This window comes from Halyomorpha halys, unplaced genomic scaffold (genome assembly GCF_000696795.3).
Source record: "Halyomorpha halys isolate HHAL.00 unplaced genomic scaffold, Hhal_1.1 Scaffold67.1, whole genome shotgun sequence".
Lineage (NCBI taxonomy): Eukaryota > Metazoa > Arthropoda > Insecta > Hemiptera > Pentatomidae > Halyomorpha > Halyomorpha halys.
Window position 1 is genome coordinate 1,013,717 of NW_027111562.1, and position 6,668 is coordinate 1,020,384.

The following is a 6,668-nucleotide window of genomic DNA, read 5'->3' on the forward strand; positions in this document are numbered from 1 at the left end:
TTTATCTTCGTAGGGGCAGTAGTTTTTATGATATTCACATATGAATATAAATTTGGCAAATGAAAATTTGTCCGAACAACTATAAATCAATTTATTTTAACAAATATCATGAAAACTACTACTCCTACGACGATAAACGTATTAAACTACTTTATAGCTCATTAAACTAGCTGTAATTTGAGTACTAATAGTCATTCGTACGTCAAATGGTTTCTGAGATATAGATTTTTCAAAATAAATTCACTAACTACTGATCTTTCAATATGTCCCACACAACATTTTTATGAAATGTTGCTTTTTAAAAAGCTATATCTCCAGAACTATTGGACGTAAATAGCTCTTTTAAGGCTCATATTTCAGAAAATTTAGTCTTCTTTAAATTATGTTCTTTTAGATTTTCTAGTGTTGTTGGTAGTTTTTAAGATATAGAGCTCCGAATGAAAAATTAATTTTTGTTTACATTTTGAAACAGCCGCATTTTTTATACCCCCCTTTACTTGGCAGACTCGTCAGTTTTGACAAGTAATTATACATAGTTTTCAATAAAGTAAACAAATATTGGGGTGAGATAACTGCCTTTTTTTTCTCCTCTTGGGCTCTTGTACTATTAATTAAAGGGTTGCATTTATCGTAGATTTCCTCATATATATATAATACACTCCAAATATTTATGTAATTCTGACGAATTAAATATTTCTTTATTAAATAAATCAAAAATTCGCATCAACACTTTATTTTCACCAGTCCAACGTTTCGGCCATTCTAACCATCTTTAATATAATTTCTTCCTCACATTAATTTAAAGTTTCTTTTGCAGGCTATTCTGCCCAGGTCACTTTCTTTATTATAAGTTAAAAGCCAATTTTTTTAAAAATTTAAAATCATTTACATTTAATTTTCCTCTATAAGATTATCAACAATTAATACACCACCATATAACAAACCATTTATTTTAATAATAGATATAATAACAGATAAATGGTTTGTTTTATGGTGGTGTATTAATTGTTGATAATCTTATAGAGGAAAATTAAATGTAAATGATTTTAAATTTTTTAAAAAATAGGCTTTTAACTTATAATAAAGAAAATGACCTGGGCAGAATAGCCTGCAAAAGAAACTTTAAATTAATGTGAGGAAGAAATTATATTGAAGATGGTTAGAATGGCCGAAACGTTGGACTGGTGAAAAATAAAGTGTTGAGACAAAAATGGATACGAATTTTTGATTTATTTAATAAAGAAATATTTAATTCGTCAGAATTACATAAATATTTGGAGTGTATTATGTATGAGGAAATCTACGATACCTGCAATCCTTTCCTTAATAGTACAAGAGGAGAAAAATGCAGTTGTCTCATCCCAATTTTTGTTTACTTTAATGAAAACTATGTATAATTACTAGTCAAAACTGATGAGTCTGTCAAGTATAGGTAGGGGAATAAAAAATTCGGCTGTTTCATAACGTTAAAAAAAAAATAATTTTTCATTCGGAGCTCTATATCTTAAAAACTACCAACAACACTAGAAAATCTAAAAGAACATAATTTAAAGAAGAGTAAATTTTCTGAAATATGAGCCTTAATAGAGCTATTTACGTCTAATAGTTCTGGAGATATAGCTTTTTAAAAAGCAACATTTCATAAAAATGACATGTAAAAATGTCATTAGAGTGCTGCTACCAGTGGGTAGTTCCTCTACACGCCTGTGACACTCCAATTCCCAACTCCAACTTAGATCAGATTTACTAAATGTATTATAATGCAAAGTTGTAAATAGCAATAAATAAATATTAAAAAAAAACAAAAAACATTTTGTTGATCTACTTCACTAAAATCTTAATTATTTTTTTTAATTGATTGGAGAAGTTGGTCGGGAGGGGGGTGCGGTCAGCAAAACGAACATAAATAAACAAAAAATTATTTATTTATGTTGACGTTTCGACCTGAGTTTCAGTTCTTCATCAGGGATTCAAGCGGAGAACCTAGGCTAAAACTCAAGTTTAAAACTCTATTCTAAAGCTCTCTAAACACTATGTTTTTTTTAATTTTTAGTGAATAAAAAATAATTTAAAAGAATCAGTTGTATTTTTTTTCTTATTCTCCGGAAAAATAAATCGATCGGAAAATTCTGTTAATAATTTTTTTTCTCTCCAAATAATCGGACAAGCCTACAATCTACCCGGGTAAATTCTGAACATTTATCAAAAAGCCCCATCAGAATCGAATGAACGGCGCATAACAAAAATATAAATTAGATTGTTAATTATCTGTCATTTCATGTGACATAATTTATTTATTGTTATTTACAACTGTATAACATATATACGACAAGTAAATTTGCTGTAGGTGAGATAGTGACATGATACAAACATGTGGAAAATCTACCGATTGATAGAACTCCAATAACATATCTAGAGGAGAAGATCTCGAGGCCATCTTCTTATCAGACGCCTAGGAGGATTATTAGGTAATGAAGAAGAAGCCAGGTTAGAAAAAAATGGATTTGAGTGGTTGGGAAGTTTATTATGGAAGGAATGGTATCTGGTTTTGGCCAAATCGTTGAGGTCATGATGGATGACTTGATTTGTGACAAAGTAAGGAGCGTTAAGGATTTTACTCAGGATTTTGGATTATAAGGATTCGATTCGGGAGGAATTTGATTTTTTTTTTTTTAATTAAATCAGAAAATGCGTTTTTGACCAGAGAATAATTTTCAAAAATTTCACTTTTAAGGATGTTGTCCAAATTTTTATATTTATTCAAGTACATCATTTTTGTATCATCAAAAGTGATAAAGTGCTCAATAAAACTTAAAGCAATTGCTCTTCTCATTTCTTTTTCGATTCGTTTGAATTTCTTCATGGAACTGCTCAGGAAAAATACTGAAGAGACAAACGTTTTCTCACTATACAAAGATTGTAGAACTTAAAAGTATATACCATAATCGTGAACACTAGACAAACTTGTAACATGCTATTATATTGATCGCTGCTTGGTTCAGTAGTTAGAAATAGATCACTGCGGATCCCATCACAAGGCCTAAGGGTAAGCAGGCAGTGTTTTTGACCAATATTCGTAAGAGCACACCTGTGTATGAGCGGACACATCTTAACTACTCAGAGTGTACTCCATTAAACCCATCGCGACCCGTTATGTCCAAAAGGAACAAAGCATCCCTTGACCATCTTCGAGCAGCTGGTCTTATTCTCCTCTTGTTAGATGTCGCCGCGGTAGCCGCACTGATAAGAGAGACCCCACTCGATGATTATTGTGACTGATGCAGAACAGGTGAGCCGGCGGCAATATCCTTATCAATCATAGTTCGGTCTAATACTAGTCCATCTCCCTCATTAGCGGACCATCACCTGCCCCTTGGTCTATTACACCCAGCGCTGTCGTTTCGTCATTCTATTTCACGCCGTCGCGGCAAATTAGTTACATCCTTGGAAGATACAAATAGGAAACGTTCATCGGAAATTGGTCTGGTATAGGAGTTCCTAGTGGGAATCTGTTAAATCCATCAACCTTGTTAAAAATTAAATTAGCTATCAATTAGGAGAGCGAAAGTGAACTTCCATCATTTTGATATATTAAATTGCTTAATGATACGTTAGTAGACTTCTTAAAAAACTAAAACGCTGTTAAAAATTAAATTAACTACCAATTAGATAAGCTAAACTTACATAGTTTTCATATATCATATTAATTTACAATGCGTTTGTTGATGAGTTGTGTCGCCATTTTATTGAAGGGAATTAATACAATCTGCTATAAATTTATGTTATTAAGTAATAGTGTTCAAATATTTTTTTTTTTTTTTGATTTGATAGATTTATTTATTGATAGATATTACAATCTGCCAAACAGTTGTGGGTAATAGGTAATAGTGATGAATGATCTCATACATACTAAAATTAAAAAAAAAATAACTCTTTTAAAATATATACAAACAAAAGAATAGACAAGATGAACATAATCAAACTATCTGTATGAAAAATAAATAAATAAAATAACATAATGATAAAATAATATATACAATATTTACACAATCGACCTGAGGATCTCTGAGCCCATTCTATCTCCCACGTGTGAGGGGTAGAGCAGAGCTCAAAAGATCCCAGCGCATCCCTCTCGCCGCATCACTGGTAATGAGCCAGTGGAGGCTGAGCAAGTGTGCTAAAGCCGCAAACACTCAAATATTTAATGATAAAATATATCCAATAATTGAACAAAAAAAGAAAAAAAAAAAGGAAACAGAGAAAAAGGGAACAAGAAATGTAAATAATAATAATAGTACTTATGAGTTAAAATAAAAAATAACAATAAAGAAATATATAAATAAAAGAAAATACTAATTTCTTACAAAACCGCTATTTTCAAAACCTATCTCTAAAAACATATGAGTAAACCTACTGACTGCCCTACAGTATCTTCAATAATGTTGCCCTTACCCCTGTTGAACAGATCCGCTACCTTGGACTACATCTGGACAAACGATTAACCTGGAATCCTCACTCAAGACTGAAAAGACGTCGATTTTGACTATTACAGCACTTACTAGACAAACGGTCCAAACTTCCAATTCATTACAAAAGACTGATTTACATGACAATTATAAGGCCTATTTGGACATACGGCGTTGAGCTTGGGGCTCCACTATACTTTCGAATACCTCTCATATCCAATCCTTACAATCCAAAATCCTAAATGCTCCTTACTTTGTCACAAATAAAGTCATCCACAAAGACCTTAATGTTTCCTATGTAACCGATCTAGCCCGAACCAGATATCAATCCTTCCATTACAAACTCCCTAACCACTCAACCCCATTAGTTTCTAATCTTGCTTCCTCTTTTAGTCCGGAAAACCCTCCGAGGCGTCTGAAGAGAAGATGGCCTCGAGACCTTATATTGTAAAAATGTTTTTAGAGTGCTGCAAATAGGTAGTTTCTCTACATGATTGTACCATATCATTATGATATCCTCAAATTTACTTGATGTATTTACAGTTGTAAATATCAATAAATAAATTTTAATAAAACAAAATAAAAATCATATGAAATTAATTACTTAATCATTGTACATTATATAGTCTAAGGACACAAACATATATACATTTTGAATAAATGTTTGCTGGTCATAACTGTGAACTGTGATATTTGGTCTATCAATGAGGATGTTGTTAATTTTTGAGTATTAAGATTATCTGATCCAAATTATGCGAATAAAATATTAGAATTCAAATATTCATTCATACAATATATACAATAATAGAAGACTAAAAGAAAAAAAAACAGAAATCAGAGAAAATTGTATATTATAACAATATTCACTGAATTAAAAGACAGAGAAAATAAAAAAGTTAAATTTAAGATGATCATAATAATATATAGGGAGATGGTCAGGGTTGCGGTCAAAGGAGAAATAAAAATAGTTGTAATTTTTATTTCTTCTTTGACCGCAACCCTGACCATCTCCCTATATATCAATTTTTACGGTCAACTATACATACATATATAGATCATAATAATAATTATAATGAAATATAGAAATAAAAGAAAATATTATCATGATTTGCATAAGTAAAAATATAAATCTATATCAAAAATATAATAAAAGAAAACTGATCAAATAATAATAGAAAAAAATGTATGTACACTACAAAGATAATTAAATGCTAAATCTCTAACCTTCAGTTCTCTATCACATCTAATTCTGGAACTTTCAGTGAAATGGGGAAATTCTTTTCATGAATGACTGTAAAATCGGGCACTTTTGATACGGCTCATTCTGAAGGGGTGGGTTGCTAAAACTTATCAACAATTTTTTACTGGAGGTTTGCCTGCAAACAGTACCGAAAATCGAAATTATAATTTTGAAGCATTTCTTTATTCGAGTTTTAGCGATTCTCAACTTCGGGACGCCGCGGATTATAAAAAGTGTTCGATTTTAATATCATCCAGAAAAAAAAGATCCCATTTCATTGGAAGTTCCAGAGTTAGAGAAGGTTAGAAAATTAATCATACTCTCAAAAGATACACCAATGATTTTTCGATTTTCGGCACCATTTGCACGCAAATAACTGCCCATGAATGATCCCCAGCATAGCAAGAATAGAGTAGTAACCTCTTGATAACCCCACCGTATGTAAAATACTGTAAAATAATTATTGAGAATCTAAAAATAAATACATACAAATATGTAAAATAACATAAAATTAGTTAGATAATATTGACAGGAAAAAAACAATTATGAGGATAGTAACAATATAAAGATGAGAAGTATAATAATATTTTATAATGAGATGTAGATAGTTAATCATAGATTACTGATTGGAGAAGATGGTCATGGGATGCGGTCAGCAAAGAAACAACATAAATAAACAAAAAAATATTTATTTATGCCGACGTTTCGACTTGATTTTCAGGTCTTCATCAGGGCTATAAGAAATGCTCTTTCTCCATTAATTTCTTCTTATCCTCTGTTCTTTCCTTATTTCTTTAACTAATTTTTTATAGATTCCTTCCACTGTATCATTTATTTGTTGCTCACATTTAAATGTATATAAATAATAATGTAATCAATCTACTACTGTCTTGTCCATAGTAAGTAATCAACTAATTTATATTTTCATTCCATTATTGTGTATATTTCCAAATTTTTAGTTT